This window comes from Rhinatrema bivittatum, chromosome 3 (assembly GCF_901001135.1).
Source record: "Rhinatrema bivittatum chromosome 3, aRhiBiv1.1, whole genome shotgun sequence".
In the NCBI taxonomy this organism is placed as follows: Eukaryota; Metazoa; Chordata; class Amphibia; order Gymnophiona; family Rhinatrematidae; genus Rhinatrema; species Rhinatrema bivittatum.
The window spans coordinates 191,094,627-191,112,930 of NC_042617.1; the positions used below are offsets into that span (position 1 = coordinate 191,094,627).

Sequence of the window (18,304 nt, forward strand, 5' to 3'; positions counted from 1 at the left end):
ATGTGTAATATTGACACCCTCCCCCCCCCCCGCTTACCTCCCCTGTTCCTCCCTTCACAGGAAAATTTCTTCCTAATAATTGCCTATGATAAATCACCAGCCGAATTCTTTAACCATTTGTTAACATTTATTAGTCTCGCTACTTAATGGTTCTTGTTAATAACTACTTTCAGTAATATCCAGTTATTATATTTTGTTTTCTTTCCTGTCTTCCAAAGCCCATGTTTTTTTGCTCCCTGTTTAATGTAACTTTATCTTCTACACAGTTGTTTAATGGTTTCCCCTTGTTCCATTGTAAACCGGTACGATAAGACTTGGTCTTGAGCATCGGTATATTAAAAGAACTTAAATAAATAAAATAAATAGATTCATTTTCAAATCTACATGCATTATTTGCCTTAAAAACTTTGCCTTTACAAAAAGCAGGTGCAAGTACTACAGGTATTTTGTACCCATGGCAATAATTAAAGCAAAATTATATGCTTAATTTTGCTTTGGCTATTATTGCAAACCCTGCAAATAAAAAGTACCATTGATACTTGTGGTATTTGTACCAGTGCAGAAAGTTTGATTATTGACAACTATATAAACAGTATTTGGGAGCCTTGAGGGACTTTTGACCAAGTTGTTTAAATTTGCTTTACCTTTTCTTGTTCTTTCAAAATGCCATGCTTAAAGGATAGCATGCAATTTTGTGTAGCATGAAGATAGAAGTTGTGATGTGTTGAAGCAGTTATATTTTATCCCCTCCTATTTTTAGAGATGGGCACAGAACTTATACTTCAAAGTTTCTAGAGCTTTGAACATGTCCCACTGGGCATGTGCTGCATGCCATAGTGCCATGTGTCCATTTCACAGTCCCTTTATTCTCATTATCTTTGTGGAATCCATAGGTCATGGATCATTGCTTTCCTGCCATTCTTGGACCCTTCAGTATCCTCCAAGATAGGAATTGTATATTGCGGTCTTTTTTTTTCCTCTTTTAATCTCTTACATAGTTTTTTCAATCAGCTTTTTTATGTTTGGCAGCTTGCAGGATGCTCTGCAAGTCACCGCACTCACCCCAAACTTATCAACCATATGGGCCACTTTCCTGCTGGTGCTAAGTTTTAAAAAGGAGATAGAGCAGCTTTTTAACTAGAACAAAGGGGAAAGCCGACAGTCACTCAGCAGTGCATGGTTCGGAGGAATGTATCTTTGAAGGATACTAATGAAACCGGAGAGTTAGGGCATCCCAACAGAGAGGTTCCAATAAAAGCAAACGTATTCCATGTGCCTATAAGTAAAGAATCACCTCAGCTAAAGAATTCCAAATTATCCCTGTCAACAGAAAAGCATGTTTTTAACACAAACAAAAAACACACTTTGAAATGTCTGTATGTCAATGCCAGAAGTCTAAGAAGTAAGATGGGAGCATTAAGAATGTATAGCAGTAAATGATGAGATAGATATAACTGGCATCTCAGAGACATGGTGGAAGGTAGGGATGTGCATTCATTATGAACGAATGCGCAATCCGCAACATATAGGTCCCTATTCGTTGCATTCGTGGGGTCCCGAAACGTATGGCGAACCCCCACAAATGCAACGTATCATTAACAAATAAAACCCCCACCCTCCTGACCCCCCAAGAGTTGCCAAAAGTCCCTGGTGGTCCAGCGGGAGTCCTGGAGCGATCTCCTGCACTAGGGCTGTCGACTGCCGGTATTCAAAATGGCGCCAATAGCCTTTGCCCTTACTATGTCACAGGGGCTACCAGTGCCATTGGTCAGCCCCTGTAACATGGTAGGAGCAATGGACGGCCGGTGCCATCTTGTGCTCCTACCATGTGACAGGCATGGTCACCGGCGCCATCTTGTGCTCCTACCATGTGACAGGGGCTGACCAATGGCACCGGTAGCCTCTGTGACATAGTATGGGCAAAGGCTATCAGCGCCATTTTGAGTCCTGGCATCGGACGGCCTGCGTGCAGGAGGTCGCTCCCGGACCCCCGTTGGACCCCCAGGGACTTTTGGCCAGCTTGGGAGGGCCTCCTGACCCCCACAAGACTTGCCAAAAGTCCAGTGGGGGTCCGGGAGCGACCTCCTGCACGCCGGCCGTCCGATTCCAGGACTCAAAATGGCGCCGATCGCCTTTGCCCTCACTGTGACATAGTGAGGGCAAAGGCAATCGGCACCATTTTGAGTATTGGCATCGGACAGCCGGCGTGCAGGAGGTCGCTCCCGGACCCCCGCTGGACTTTTGGCAAGTCTTGGGGTCAGGAGGCCCCCCCAAGCTGGCCAGAAGTCCCTGTGGGTCCAACGGGGGTCCCGGAGCGACCTCCTACACGCCGGCCGGCCGATGCCAGGACTCAAAATGGCGCCGATAGCCTTTGCCCATACTATGTCACAGGGGCTACCGGTGCCATTGGTCAGCCCCTGTCACATGGTAGGAGCACAAGATGGCGCCGATGGCCATGTGACTGGGGCTGACCAATGGCACCGGTAGCCCCTGTGGCAAAGGCTATCGGCGCCATGATGAAACCAGCACCGAGGGTGTGAGTGCAAGGGATAGTTCCCAGACCCCCCGCTGGACCACCAGGGAGTTTTGGTAAGTCTTGGGGGGGGGGGGGTTCAGGAGGGTTTGTTTAAATTTTTGTTTAGGTGGCCGAATAAAACAGAAATCCGTTAAATATGTGGGGAGTCGTGATGCGTTTCGCCTCCCCACATATTTAACGTATTTAACAGATAGGTCAAATATCTTTGAAGGATACTAATGAAACCGGAGAGTTGCGGATCACAAATTCGTGGAAAACGGATGCACACCCCTAGCCTTTTGTGCTACAGTGTAGTTGACGAAGCCTCAACTGGCAAACAACATGCCCTATAGTGGGACAGTCTGGAGCTTCACCTTTACTAGCTGCCTCCCCCGCAGGTTGAGTCCTTGGATTCTGGCAGCCAGCAGGACTTAAGCGGGCCCCCAGAGTGGTGAGGAATTATCCAGAAGCACAAAGGGGTCAGGGCAGGCAGCTAGCAAGAATGGTCAGGTCCAGGCAAGGGGTCAGGGGCAGGCAGTTGTGGTCAGGTCCATTCAAGGGGTTAGGTCCAGATGGCAGGCAGTCATGGTCAGGCTAAGCGAGAGGTCAAGGTCTGGAGAGTCAGGCAAAGAGTGGACGAAGACACATAGAAACATTGGACAAGACAAATAGGACAAGGCAAATCTGCACAAGGCAAGGCTGAAAGGCAAGGTTGCAAGGCAAAGCTGGATGAGGCAAGGCTGGAAGGGAAGCCTGGACAAGGTAAGGCTGGAAGGCAAGGCTGGTTGATGCAAGACACATGAACATGGGAATACAAGGCAACACGCACCGCAAGACAGAATACCCGTTGCTGAGTCTTCTGGTCAGAGTCGCAACTGAGTTTAAATACCTAGCTGCATGACATCACTGCAACATGTCGGCACTGGAGGTTCCCACCATGGTGCTGGTAAGCATTACATGCACCTTGGCAGTAGCTAACCTAGATATCCCATGACTCATAAGTCTACAGTTCCAGAATCTCCATTCTTCCAGAGTTCTGTTCAGTACATCCTTTCTGAAATAGAATTTGAGAAATTATTTGGCACTGCTTATTTCAAAAGAGAACTACATTTCTGACCTCTCTTCGAGTCTCCCTTGGAAGATGTGTCTTATTCCTCTTTTGGGCACATCTTCTTGGCCTTCTCAAATATCTGGTGTGTTCGCTCGGGTGTGGCCACTGGTTGAGAAACAGCCAGAAGTATAAAGAGGCCAAACTTCTGGCTGTTTCCAAACAAATACTTTATTTATAGGCAAAACAAAAAATAAAGCATAAAAGCCACTTACTTCAGCAGTCCCTTGTATTAAAAAAAATCAAATGTAAGTAGTTCTGGCATAGGCTGGCTTCTGCCTTCTTCCTGGCGCCTTCTCCAGCCTTCTGGGCCCTGCCTTCTTATGCTAGGCTGAAGTGATCCTCCCTGGGCCCAGAATCTCGTGCTGGGTAGGGTCGTAAGGAGGACTGGGCCAGATAGCTGGGGCCAGTCCCTTAAGGTGTTACATAAGAACATAAGATATGCCATACTGGGTCAAACCAAGGGTCTATCAAGCCGGTATCCTGTTTCTAGCAGTGGCCAATCCAAGTCACAAGTACCTGGCAAGTACCCAAACATTAGACAGATCACAAGCCACTATTGTTTATTAATTACCTTCAAAGCAGTTATTGGATTTATCCTCTAGGAACTTACCCAAACCTTTTTTAAACCCAGTTACACTAACTGCTGTTCTCAGGAGTATTTTATATACTTATATATACTTATGTACTTCATCACATACCCTCCCCCTCAGCTCAGCCTTACCAGGGCGAGTGCCTGCCTGTACTAGGGACAGCTCTCTAGACAAGAAATCTACATTGGTGTTTTCCCTTCCTGACCTATGTTGGATCTTATAATTGAAGGGTTGCAGGTCCAATAACCACCTCATCACTCTCACAATGGATTCTTTATTTATATTTATCCATATGAGCAGTTGATGATCTATCACAAGTGTGAACTGCTGGCCTAACAGGTAGTACCAAAAGGCCTGTAAGGCCTACTTGATTGCCAAGGCTTCCTTCTCAGTTGTTGATTAACACCTCTCCCTTGGCATAGCTTCTGGCTGATGTGTGCCAAAGGATGTTAGCCATCCATCTCTTAAACTAAGACTGCTCCTAGATCTACCTCTGAGGCAGTGGTATGCACCGTGAAAGGTTCAGTGAAGTCTGGAGTTCTCAGGACCAGTTCAGAGCATAATGCCTCTTTCAGAGCCCAGAAGATCTTGTCTGCTTCAGCTGATCACTGCAACTTCTCCAGGGCTTTCTGCAACAAGAGTCTTGTGAGTGGTTCCATCTTCTCTGAATAATGGGATATAAACCTCCTGTAATACCCCATAAGGCCTAGGAAAACTCTCACATTTGCTTTCATTTGCTGGACTGGCACCCGAGTGATCACATTGAACTTCTGAGTCTGAAAGTGAACCTTCCCCTTCCCAATGGAGTAGCCAAGATACTGGACTTCTTGCCCTCCCAGCAAGTACTCCTTAGGGTTGGCTGTCTGTCCTGCTTTCCTCATACTTGTTAGCATGGCTGGAGTGACTTAGATGTGTCTTTCAATTCGGGCTGTATGCTACTATGTCATCCAAGTAGGCGGCTGCTTAACCTTGATGTAGGGTGGCACCATATAGTCCAAAAGGGAGGATGGTGAAAAGGAAAAGTCCACCTGGCATTGAGAACACAATCTTCTCCTTTGCTGCTGGCGTGAGAAGCACTTGCCAATATCCTTTTTTAAAGTCCAGGGTAAACTGGGCTGATCCCAGATGCTCAGTCAACTTATCCACTTGAGGCGATGAGCTTCAAGACCTCGTTGACATTTTTAAAGTCAGTACAAAACCTGATGCTCCCATCTGGCTTTGACACCAGCATTATGGGTGAGGACTAGTCACTGTTAGATTCCTTTATAACTCCAAGCCAGAGCACTCCCATCACTTTGGTCTCAATGACGTGGCCTCTAACCTCAGAAATATGATAGGACCACTGCCATTCGACAACTCCAGGAGATGTAATGATGTCATGCTGCACCAGGTGAGTTCAACCCAGTAGGTTTGAGATGGTTTTGTTCTGCTCTATTAGCTGATTTAAATCAGCTTTCTCTGCAGTGGAGAGTTGTTCTCTGAAAGGAATCTGGGATCAGTTCACTTCAGGGCTGATCTTTGGACCAAACCCTCTTCTTGTACTAGCCCACATATCAGTGGTACCCAGTTCTTCAGATGATTTACATGGAAAATCTGTGTTTTCTTCCATTTATTCAGCTGGCATATTTTATAATTCATGGGCCCAATTTTCTCTAGGACTTTGTACGGCCTTGCCAGTATGCTAACAACTTGCTTTCCAACAATGGGAGAAGGACAATAATTCAGTCCCATGGTTGGAATACTCTTTGATCCATGGGGCGATTATATCCTCAGGCTTGGGAGCCTGAGCCTTTTCTAGGCATAGGCAGGCAGCCTTCCCAGCCTTCTTTAGTTGATCTTGCACCCCGATGATGTTGTTGACTGGGTTCTGCCTGGGGTTTGACTCCTCTTCCCAAGTCTCAAAAGCTGTTTCCAAGATTCCCCTTGGTCTCCTTCCATGCAGTAACTAAAAGGGCTAAAACCCCATTGAGCTTTGGGATACTTTGTGGATTGCGAATAGGACATAGGGTAGCAAGGTTTGTGTGGGAATGAGTGAATGGAGAGTATACATTTTGCTCTATAAGAGACAAATATCGACTGAAATATTAGTGACAGATTAGGGCAAAATTGATCACTCAATAGTTTCAAGCAGTCTTACTATATTATAATAAATGATTATTTATTTATTTATTTACTTATTTATTTATCGAGTTTTATATACCGTCGTTCGGATTTGTCATCATAAAGCCATCATAATGGTTTACAAAAAAAAAGATTAGATATAGACCATTAGAATTATGCATCAATGTTAGGATCCCCAACCACGGCAGCCTGTAGCCAAGTCCCCTTACCTCCCCTGGGAGGCTGCCAGCCCCGGCTCATCCTCATCGCTGCTTGCCGTGACCGAGCCGACCTTCACTGATGCGGCCTGCCCTCGCAGCACAGCATGCGGCCATCTCAGCCTCTGTACCCGCCCCTCTAGGTGCACGCACTGCCACTTGCAATTTAAAGGGCTCACGGCGGGAAAGTTCCCCATGGCCCGGGAAGATGATGTCAGTCAGGGCAGGTATTTATACTTGCCTACTGATCCTGTGTTCCAGTTCTGACTCCTGATCCTGCATTCCGATCCTGATTCCTGATCCTGCATTCCTGCCTTGCTCCCTGCTTCCTGCTCCTAGCCCTTTGAACTGGCTTCCTGGTTTTGGACCTGCCTGGTACACTGACTCTGCCTGACCTCTGCCTGGTAATCCGACTCTGCTTGACTTCCGCCTGCCCTGACCTTCAGCCTGTGTCTCTGTATTCGCCTGCTCGCTGCCGTCTTGACCTTTGGCCTGCTCCTGGTTCCATCTATCTGCCGCCTGCCTCGACTTCTGCCTGCCCGACACTACTTCAGCCTTCTCTAGTTTCATGCCTTGAGAGACCCGCACCTAAGTCCTGCCGGCCCCGGTACCCAAGGGCTCAACTTGCGGGGAACGAGGGCTGGTAAATGTGAAGCTCCAGTTGGGTCTTCTCAGCCTGCACTGCCTCCCGACAATGAGGACCAACAGGGGGCCCTCTCCTGGTGGTAGCGCCAACCTCATCTCGGCTCAAGGGTCCACATTCCGAACAATAAAACAGCATAAATGACCTGCCTCTGCTGTTATGTCTGATTCATGGCAAATTTCAATCACTTGGTCTTATATATTTTTAAGAATTTTCCACTATTGCACATAAAAACTTAATGAAATCTAGGGATGTGAATCGTGTCCTCGATCGTCTTAACGATCGATTTCGGCTGGGAGGGGGAGGGAATCGTATTGTTGCCGTTTGGGGGGGTAAAATATCGTGAAAAATCGTGAAAAATCGAAAAATCGCAAAACCGGCACATTAAAACCCCCTAAAACCCACCCCCGACCCTTTAAATTAAATCCCCCACCCTCCCGAACCCCCCCCAAATGACTTAAATAACCTGCGGGTCCAGCGGCGGTCCGGAACGGCAGCGGTCCGGAACGGGCTCCTGCTCCTGAATCTTGTTGTCTTCAGCCGGCGCCATTTTCCAAAATGGCACCGAAAAATGGCGGCGGCCATAGACGAACACGATTGGGCGGCAGGAGGTCCTTCCGGACCCCCGCTGGACTTTTGGCAAGTCTCGTGGGGGTCAGGAGGCCCCCCACAAGCTGGCCAAAAGTTCCTGGAGGTCCAGCGGGGGTCAGGGAGCGATTTCCCGCCGCGAATCGTTTTCGTACGGAAAATGGCGCCGGCAGGAGATCGACTGCAGGAGGTCGTTCAGCGAGGGTTCCGGGGGGGGGGGTTCGGGAGGGTGGGGGATTTAATTTAAAGGGTCGGGGGTGGGTTTTAGGGGGTTTTAGTGTGCCGGCTCACGATTCTAACGATTTATAACGATAAATCGTTAGAATCTCTATTGTATTGTGTTCCATAACGGTTTAAGACGATATTAAAATTATCGGACGATAATTTTAATCGTCCTAAAACGATTCACATCCCTAATGAAATCCTTGGAGAAACACATTTGTTTTTCTTAAAAAACATGTTTGATTACTTAACATTTGTCAAAGCTGAGAATCCCTGACACTGGTCTAGTGTTTTGAAATAACCATTCCTTCATCAAGGGTAGCATGGATTGTCTAGAACAGTGGTTCCCAATCCTGTCCTGGGGACCCCCCAGCCAGTCAGCTTTTCAGGATATCCACAATGCATATGTAGGAGAAAAACTTTGCATGCACTGCCTCCATAACATACAAATTTTCTCTCATGCATATTCATTGTGGATATCCTGAAAGCCCAACTGGCTGGGGGGTCTAATCGTTACTAGCTGTACTTAAAATGTCATCCAAAATAATATCTTCTGGAGGGACAAGCTGTCACCTAGACATATAAGTTAAATATTCTACAAAGTTCTAAAAAATAAAACAAAATTAATTATTTCCCGATATATACTTAGGATATATAGTGAAAACATACATGCTCTTTGGTATTTATACATACGAATTCTGAAAAAATTAGCATGTCATTATGGTATTATTAAGACAATAGAAGATTTATTATATCATCTAAAAAGATGGTGGAATAGACTCTTAGTCTACTGGTAGCACAAAGCACCTGAAGTTAAGCAGGAAGGTAAAGGGTGATTGTTTTCTAGAAGGACTCTGGTTCAAGTTCTGCCATCAGAGAAGGTTTAAATTAAATTAAATTAAACTACAATGAACTTGTGTCAGAATCTAGTTGGCAAACTTAGCTATAAGTATTAAATACTGGTAACATTGTAGGAAAATATATTGTTAAGTGGTGAACTGTACCTTTTCTTTATTGCTAAAGATCAGCTCATTGCTCAACAACATTCCTGAGCTACTGTACACCTGCCATCAGTCTCTGCCACATGATCCTTGATAGAATGACAATATCAAATCTTACTGGATGGTATAGGTCCCAATGAAAATGAATATTCTAATGATGAAAAACTTAAAATGAAGAGATAATAAATTTTGAAACTCTTCGCAGTGAAGCGCAGTGGACTTTTGCTCGAGAAACCAATCATAAAGTAAACCCTGTTCCAGAGCCAGAAAAAGATGTACCTCTCACGTAAATAATTGCATATATATCATGGAATCTAATTTGCGACAGAGCTACTAATAATTATATAAGTGGGATAGGTTTGAAAACATTTTTGAAGATTGATTAGAAAAGCTTTATATGAGGATGAATCACAGTCTTGTATTGGCATGTAGACTTCTATGAAACAGGAATTAATTGCACTGATTACTGTTGTCAAAATGTTGTTGCCATAATGGTTAGCAGAACATCTCAAATGGACGGGGGAGACATATAAACGCCAGCTTCTCCTGATAGTGAGAACAGACTGAAACTGTGCCATTTTTAACTGGAAAGAGACGGGAATGTTGCTGTCAATAACTCTTCTGTCGATGGACACATAAACTAGATTAGCTGATTCCATAACCAGTGACAGTTACTTTAAAGAAACTGAAATCATATGAAAATGTATAAATACATATATATAAATGGGGAGAGGAGTCAAATAGGAAAAAGTAAATAAATTGAATACTATGCCATTCAATTCCATGATGCACAACAATTCTCCAATCCCTGAATCCTTGTCTTTAGTTCCATTGTCTTCAGTTCCAGTGTCTTTAGTCCCAGTGTCTTAGTTCTTCAGTTCTCGTGATCCTAGTCTCGTTCATCGGTCCCTGCGGTCAGTCTTCAGTTCTTCTGTTCCTCAATGTGCCTTGCCTCCTGTGCTGCTCCTCATCTTCCTACCCTGCCTGTCCATCCCGCCTTTTCTACAGATGGATATCCGGTATTGATTTTGGCCTGACTTCTCGATTTCTTTGGAACCTGCTTGCTGCTGACCACTGCCTGACCACTGGAACACCTGAACTCTGCCTGCTACTGACCTCCGCTTGACATCTCTGAATGCTGCTTGCCACTGATTACATTCTGACTGAGGATATGCCTGATCTCAATCTGCACTGACCCTGCTACATCGAAGCATCTCCACCATCCACAGAGTCCCCCTCCTTAGACCTGCAGGCCCTGGTACCTGAAGGCTTAACCTGAGGGGAACAAGGGCTGGTAAAGGTGAAACTCCAGTTGGGCCTCTGCCTCATCCTGGTCTGCCTACCAGCGGTTGGGACCTACAGGACTCCTCCCTACAGTTTGCATCAACTCTACCTCAGTCCAGGGGTCCATGCCCTTGAATTTTCTGAGTGGTGTGGCAGCTTTGATGTTCAATAAGTCTGGTCTGTAAGGATCGGCGGGTCCGTCCAATGTAGACTAGAGGAGATGGGCACTGTATGGCATAATGCACAATTGTGGTAGTGCAGTCTGTGTGATCTTTAAATTTAATTTGACATTCTGTGTTGGGATGACTCCAATGGTTGCCTGTGATAGCTTGTGGGCATAGATTGCACTGTCCACAGGAAAAGTGATGATGGATTGGTTAGAGAAATGCTCATTCTCTTGGGGGGGGGGCCTGCCTCTGACACCATCCTGTCTCTAATGTTAGTTCCACTTTGATAAGAAAATCTGGAAAAAGGTTTGAATACTTGGTGAAAATGCTATATGTGCTAATGTTTTTTGATTGTTGACACTATTTGTTTTATTTTATTGCAAAATATTAACATATATGTTGAGTTCTTCTGTGGGCTTTTGAGATTTATATACGAACAGTTGAATGTGATCCGGAAAGTGTGCTCTAAGATTTGTTTGTCTCAAGGCCTATTTGGGATATGTGGGGTCCCGCTTCAGTCTCTTTTTTCCGTGGAGCTGTCATCTCGAGGTCTTGGAACCCGTGCTCTTTTTCTCTGGAAAACTCCATTTTTCAGGCTAGTTTTTTTGCTTTGTCCTGTGCCGGGTTCCTCTCAGTTTTTCCTGCCTTTAGTCAGTCCAGTAGCGTGGTAAGTTCTTTTTGCAGTCGATTCACAGTAGTGGTGTCCTTTGGGGCCCACAGGCCATCGACCATTCGCTGGCCTTGTTTCCGTATGGTGTCATCAGGTTTTCGGCGGTGCCCCCAGTGCCCTTGGACTGTGTCCATCACAGATCCAAACGATTGTGCATCCTCTGCCTGGGGGCATCCCACGATGTTCAGGGGTGTCTCTGTGTGATCAGATGCCTCCCAAGGGCCGGCAGGCCCTCTTCAACAAAATGGAAAAGATTTTTGGGTCCAAGAGGCCTGACTCTCCAATGTCAGCGTCAGTGTCTTCCACACCGAAGGTTTGTGGGGAACTGATGGATATCGATCCCTCACCATCTGACCTGCCACCTAGAGGTGCGGGGGGCTGGGAATTAGGCTTCTTCGGTCTCCTCTAGGTCAAGGGCATCTGGATCTTCATAGTCTACCTCGGCACTGGGGAAATACCAGGCCAAGCATCGTGAGAAATCGAGAAAGCATCAGCATTAGTCACCATTGGCACACAGAGCTCGACTTAGGCTGGCACCGATTCATACCACAATGCCCCTGAAGTGTCCCCGAGGCAAGGAGGTTATACCCTCCATCGATGCCGGGGCTCCAAGGCAGTCTCCACTGACTCTGGCGCCAGGTGCCGACCTCCCTGGAGGCTCCAAGGACAATCATGCCATGCTTCCTCCCCCTCAGCAAGTTCTGGCATTGGTGACCTACTAGGATGAGCTCACACACACTCAGCTCAAAACACGAATAATGTTAATTTTATAATAATATTATTTATTTGTTAAATACTATTGTTACTTTCACTGTTCCTTGTAATTATGTTCAATGGTTGATTGTTATTGTTCAATGTTCAATGTTCTATGTAAAAAACCCCAGTCTAACCTCCCAGACCAGGGCAACCTTTCGTTACTTGTAAACCGGATTGATTTGTATTGCATACAGGAATTCCGGTATATAAAAATTAAAAATAAATAAATAAATAAATAAATGAGCTGGAGCACAAGGGGCAGTTGGTGGTCAATTGAGCCCTGTGGGGCATCGAGCCAGTGCCTCTGCTGGTGCCCATGACTGCAGCCTCCTTGTTGGAGCCACAGCTGGAGTACCTCAATGTTCTCTTCGGCATCCTCCCCACTCAGCTGGTGCCGGTGCCTCGGGGTCCATCGATGCCCCATGGGGTCCCGTTGCATCCTTAGTCCAATGCCATCCTTGTTCACAGCTCTTTGGATGAGAAAGGCCTTTCGAGGCCGGTGGCACTGCTGTGCCGTTCCGCTCCCCAGCTGGCTTTATCGAGTCTGCCTGCAGATCCATCAACGCCATTTGAGCTGTCACCGCCAGTGCCTAGGCCTTGGGGCATACCCAGTGTTTCATCTCCAATTCCCCTCAGTGAGGACAATGCCCCTCATGATCCATGGGGGGATGACACCTCCAATTCCTCCTCGGAGGATTCTGAGGGCCTTCCCTCAACTTGTCTTGCTCGGAGCAACAACAGGTCCCTACCTGAAGACCTGACCTTCGTAAGTTTTGTGCGGGCCATAGTGGAAGCCATTCCATTCCAGCTCTTGACAGAGGAGGATGCAAGACACAAGATGTTGGAGGTCCTCCAATTTGTGGATGCTCCAAAGGAGATTGTAGCTGTCCCAGTCCTTGAAATCTTCAAAGAGTTGCTCCTGAGAATTTGGGAACACCCTCTCATGATGCTGCCTGTAAATAGAAAGGCAGATGGGGCGTACCTGGTCCAGCATGCAAGTGGCTTTGAGAAATGCCAGCTTCCCCTCCAGTCGATGGTGGTTAAGTCCGCACTTAAAAAGGACAAGCACTCCCGGACCCATGCCTTGGCTCCCTCGGTGAGAGAACATAGGGTGCTGGATCCGCTAGGAAGGAAGGTTTTTCAGGGTGCTATGTTGATTGCCTGAATCGCCTCATACAAACTCTATATGACGCAGTACTCTCGTAACCTATGGAAACAAGTTCAGGAAGTGGCCGACCATCTACTCCAGCAGCAGCAGGAGGCTTTATTGTTGGTCACACATCAGGGTATGATGTGCTCGAGAAGGCTGCAAGAATTGCAGCCCCTAGGATGGTTGCCACAGGATGTCTTGGCTCCGGGCCTCAAACCTCCCGCTGGAGGTGCTGTAGAGGCTCACCAAGTTGCGTGTATTGGCAAGAATCTTTTTGGCGATAAGGTGAGGGATGTGGTGGCTCAGTTGCAGAACCATCATGATACCCTCCAGCATTTTTCCGCCAGTACCTCTGACCCGCCATCTTTGGCCAGGAGTTCATCATGGCAAGGACCGTGGTGCTCCTTATATTGTCAGCGGAATTATTACCCACTTGTGTCTCGCTCCCGCCCACAGAGGGTGAGCTCTCGGAGCCATTATAGGCAGCAGTGAGACCCCCAAGCCACAGCCAGCACCAAAGCCAAGCCCAGCTACAGGATTTTGACTGGAGAGGAGAGAGCAAGAGCTAACCACTCGTCCTCATGCAGTGGGACCCCCCCGGTCAGAGGTCGGCTATGATTCTTCATGGATCGATGGCCTGGGATCATCTCGGACAGCGGGTCCTGTCCATCATGCAGCGGGGTTACAGGCTGAATCTGTTGGGTGTTCCACCAGATTCAACTCTGAACACTTTTTGGGGGCCATGAGCATATTAGAAGATCCTCTTGGCAGAGCTCTTCGCCCTAGTAATGGCCAGGATGGTCAAGCCTCTCCCACCAGAGCGCTGGGGACGGGGTTTCTACTCCCAGTATTTTCTGATTCAAAAGAAGACTGGGGATCTTCTTCCCATCCTGGATCTGCGGGTCTTGAACAGGTTTCTAAAATGAGAAAGGTTCAGGATGGTCTCTCTGGGCACCCTGATTACCTCTTGAAAAGAGGAGTCTGGCTGTGCTCGCTCAATTTAAACCCATTCATAATCTTCCAAGGTCACAGGAAATATCTTCGGTTTGTGGTAGGTGAATGCTACTTTATTATTTTTTATTTATCAGTTTTTTACAGTAATTTCAACTTAGTATTATAAACTTGAACGGAAATACATGCTTAGTCACTCTTATAATACAATATCACAAATATAACAGTTTAATTCTCCTCTAAGATATTAAAGATTCTTAATCACCGACACATTTCTGTAATAAGTAAATAAACCATTCCACAAGCTTCTAAGCACATCTCAAGCCCTCTAATTGGGTCCAAAATTAACTCAACCTTAAAGGCAATATTACAAATTCATGGTATTTGGGGATACAATATACTTTATGATGGACAAGTTACATCTATTGAAGTTAACATTTAGTCACTAGGGAGAAGAAACAGGAACAGAAACATTCTTCCTACTTGAAATAAACAAAATTAATTGTAATGGTTGGAAAAATAGGAATGAATTACCCTGGTGCTTGATTAAGCACTTGCAGGGAAATTTTAGTAGGAATAAACAACCCAGCTGCAAAACTTGAGGTTTCAAAATAAGAAATTGTTGCCTATGCTTCTGGGTTGCCCTCGAGAGATCAGGAAAAATCTGAACCTTGTGGCCAATGAAAGTTTCTGTTCTATGGGGAAAATACTTTTTAAGGACCCACTCCCTATCAGATTCTAACAAAAATAATACAATTAAAGTCGCAGAAACCGCTATAGCTTGATCTGATTGTTCAAGGACTGCAGATATGTCCAATACTGATGTTTCCCTTGGGGTTAAAGTTTGAAAATCATCCGTGCCAGTCTGTATTCTCTTCTTCGATGGTATATAATAAGCTTTTGATAAAATAGGTAATGTTTCTTCTGGGATTTTTACAATCTCCATCATATATCTCCTCCAGCTCTCTTTTGGGGTACTATATGGCAACTTGGGGAAATTTATACATCGAAGGTTTCTTACTCTAGTTTGGTTATCTAGATTTTCATATTTTTGCTGTAGAATTTGATTCTCTTTCAGCATTTCATGTTGTAAGTTTTTTACACTTACATTAACCTCCAAGGCTTGTAGTTTCTGTTGATTCCCATCTTGTTCCTTTTCTATTTTGGTCACTGGAACTTCCAATTTTTCCACTTTTTTATCAATTTGTAGAATTTGTAGAGAAATGTTTCTATTAGTTTCTTTAATAGCTTCCCAAATTGTTTCCAACAAAAAAAACTGGGGCCTTACCAGCTCAGAAATTTGTCCAAAAGTCTCGAGTCCTCCAGAAGCTTGCTCCAGTGTCTCCACTCCCTGTGGCTGCAGTTCAGCTTCAGGTGTAGCTTCTCCTCCGTCCCGTTCTAGGTGGTGCAATGCTGAAACAGTTCCCCCCGTCAACACGGGCTCTGGAGAAGAAACTTGCACGGCACTCAGTTCTAGTGCCTCCGGTTCCTCCCGCAGTTGACCAGCACGTTTCAGCGCGGGATTTAGTGGAGGCTGTCTATCCTCCGGTGATGATGACATCAAATGCTCAGGGCCGTCTCCGGACTCTTCTTCCCTCCGTTCCACGACCAGCGAGCTTACAGCCGGAGTTTCTGCTCCTCAACGCAGGTGAGCATCCATAGGACCAAAGACCGCTAGGTGAATGCTACTTTAAATATAGGGTGTTACCGTTTGATCTGGCCTCTGCACCACAAGTCTTCACCAAGTGTCTAGCTGTGGTGGGAGTGTACCTGAACAGGTTCGGGGTGCAGATTTTCCCCTACTTGGATGATTGGCTAGTCAAAAGCACTACCCAGGTGGGTGCGATGTGTTCTCTGCACTTGACTATCCAGGTGCTGCAGTAATAGGGGTTCATTATCAATTACCCAAAGTCTCATCTGAACCCGTCGATTCAATGGACTTCATCGGAGCCCTGCTGGACATGACACAGGTGAAGGCCTTCCAGTCTCGCAGCAGGGCACTGACCTTAGCATACCTCGCAGGGCTGGTGCAGTGGAGCCAGTGTGTCTCCGCAAGGCACATGTTGAGACTGTTAGGGCACATGGCCATGTGCCCTAACAGTCCATGTTACTCCCTTTGCCCACTTGCATATGTGCAGACCCCAATGGACTCTAAGGTCTCAGTGGCATTAGGCCACTCAGAGCCTCCATGTTCACATCCATATTACTCTGTCTTTCTGGGATTCTCTCTCTTGGGGGAAACCTCTCCAAACTGGAGCGAGGGATGTAATTTCAGTCTCCCCCTGTTCAGGTTGTACTCATCACAGATACCTCCAATATGGGGTGGGGAGCCCATGTGGAAAGTCTCTGCACCCAAGTCCTGTGGTCTGCCCAGGAAGCACAATAGCAAATCAACTTCCTGGTGCTCTGAGTGATCTGGTATGCTCTCTGGGCCTTCAGGGATCTGCTGGCTGGCAAGGTGGTCCTGATCCAGACTGACAACCAGGTCGCAATATGGTATATCAACAATCAGGTAGGCACAAGATCATTCCTCTTGTGCCAGGAAGCAGCTCAGATCTGGCCCTGGACCTTGTCTCAGGGGATAGTGCTCTGGGCCGTGTACCTGGCTGGAATGGACAACGTGATAGCGGACCAGTTGATTCAAACGGCAGCCCCATGAGTGGTCCCTGGACCAGGCAGAGGCAGATCAGATCTTTTGTCTCTGGGGGACCCCAGACATGGATCTGTTTGCATCCTCCTGCAACAACAAGATAGTTCAGTTCTGCTCTCTATATTGGATGAACAGTGCCCCAGCTTCGGATGCCTTTGCCCACAATTGTGGTCAGGGTCTTTTGTGTGCATATCCTCCGATCCCTCTAGTGATGACGACTCTCTTGAAGCTTCTTCAGGACTGGGGGACCATGATCCTCATAGCCCTGCGCTAGGCAAGGTAGGTCTGGTTTCCACTCCTATGGGATCTATCCCTCCAGGAACCGATCAGCCTGGGGACATCCCCAGATCTCATCACTCAAGATCAGGACAGGTTGCGGCATCCCTACCTCAGGTGCCTTTCTCTCATGGCATGGATGTTGAGAGCTTGATTCTGAAGTTCCTTGACCTCTCAGATGATGTGTCTTGGGTCCTGGTGGCTTCCAGAAAGCCTTCTACTAGGATGTCCTATGGGCTTAAGTGGAAGAGAATTTTGGTGTGGTGTGAGCAACATGGCCTGGGTCCCTTTTCTTGCTGTATTAACAAAATGCTTGATTATTTCTTCTGCTTTTTAAAAGCTGGTTTGAAAACCAACTTTGTTAGAGTGCACTTGAGTGTGATCAGAGCTTACCATCAGTGTGTGGATGGTTCTCCCAGCCTTTGGTGGGACAGTTTATGCTCAACCTGCTTCAGTTGAAACCTCCCCTGAAACCTCCCACGGTGTCTTGGGACCTCAACATAGTGTTGGCTCAGCTAATGAAGGCTCCTTTCAAGCCACTAGGCTCCTGTGACCTGAAGTAGCTGACCTGAATGGTCATCTTTTTGGTGGTAGTCACTTCAATGCAGGGTCATTGAGCTTCAGGCATTGGTGACTTTCCCTCCATACACAAAGTTCTTTCATGACTGCGTGCTTCTCCGGACACACCCTAAGTTCCTGCCCAAGGTGGTGATGGAGTTCCACCTTAACCAATCAGTCATCTTGCCTACCTTCTTTCTCGAGCCTCATTCGGATCAAGGCGAGTGGGCTTTGCACAGTATGGATTGTAAGAGAGCTTTAGCCTTCTACCTGGAGTGGACAGAAGGTCATAGGAGATCCATGTAACTCTTCATCTCTTTTGACATGAATAGATTGGGAGTTACCGATGGTAAACAGACACTGTCCAACTGGATAGCGGATTGCATCTCATTCTGTTAAATACAAGTGAGACTATGGCTTGGGGGTCACGTCAAGGCTAATTCTGTCATAGCCATGGCGACTTCTGTGGCCCACTTGAGGGCAGTTCTTATGGAGGAGATCTGCAGGGCTGCGATATGGAGTTTCCTCCACACGTTCACCTCTCACTGTTGACTGGATAAGGATGGCCGAGATGACAGTAGATTTGGCTAGTTCATCCTCAGGAATCTCTTTCAGCTCTAAATCCAACTCTTCCTGCCTAGGGCCCTTTAGTTGGGTCCAGGCTGACTCTCTCTGTTGCGAATAGCACCGCTGTTTTTGTACTCATTGGCACGTGGTTAGGTGTCTGTTGGTCTTTTTGTTTCAGGGACAGCCTGTAGCTAGGGATTCACCCATGTGTGAGAACTACCATCTTGCTTGTCTTAGGAGAAAGCTGAGTTGCTTACCTGTAATAGGAGTTTTCCTAGACAGCAGGA

The 18,304-nt window shown here is 46.5% G+C and overlaps 1 protein-coding gene across 1 annotated transcript in view; it reads left to right on the forward strand.

Annotated features, from left to right (window-relative positions):
• The window catches only part of ADGB (androglobin), a 790,434-nt gene that overhangs the window by 300,973 nt on the left and 471,157 nt on the right, over positions 1-18,304 (forward strand). The gene's annotated exons all lie outside the window — the stretch shown is intronic.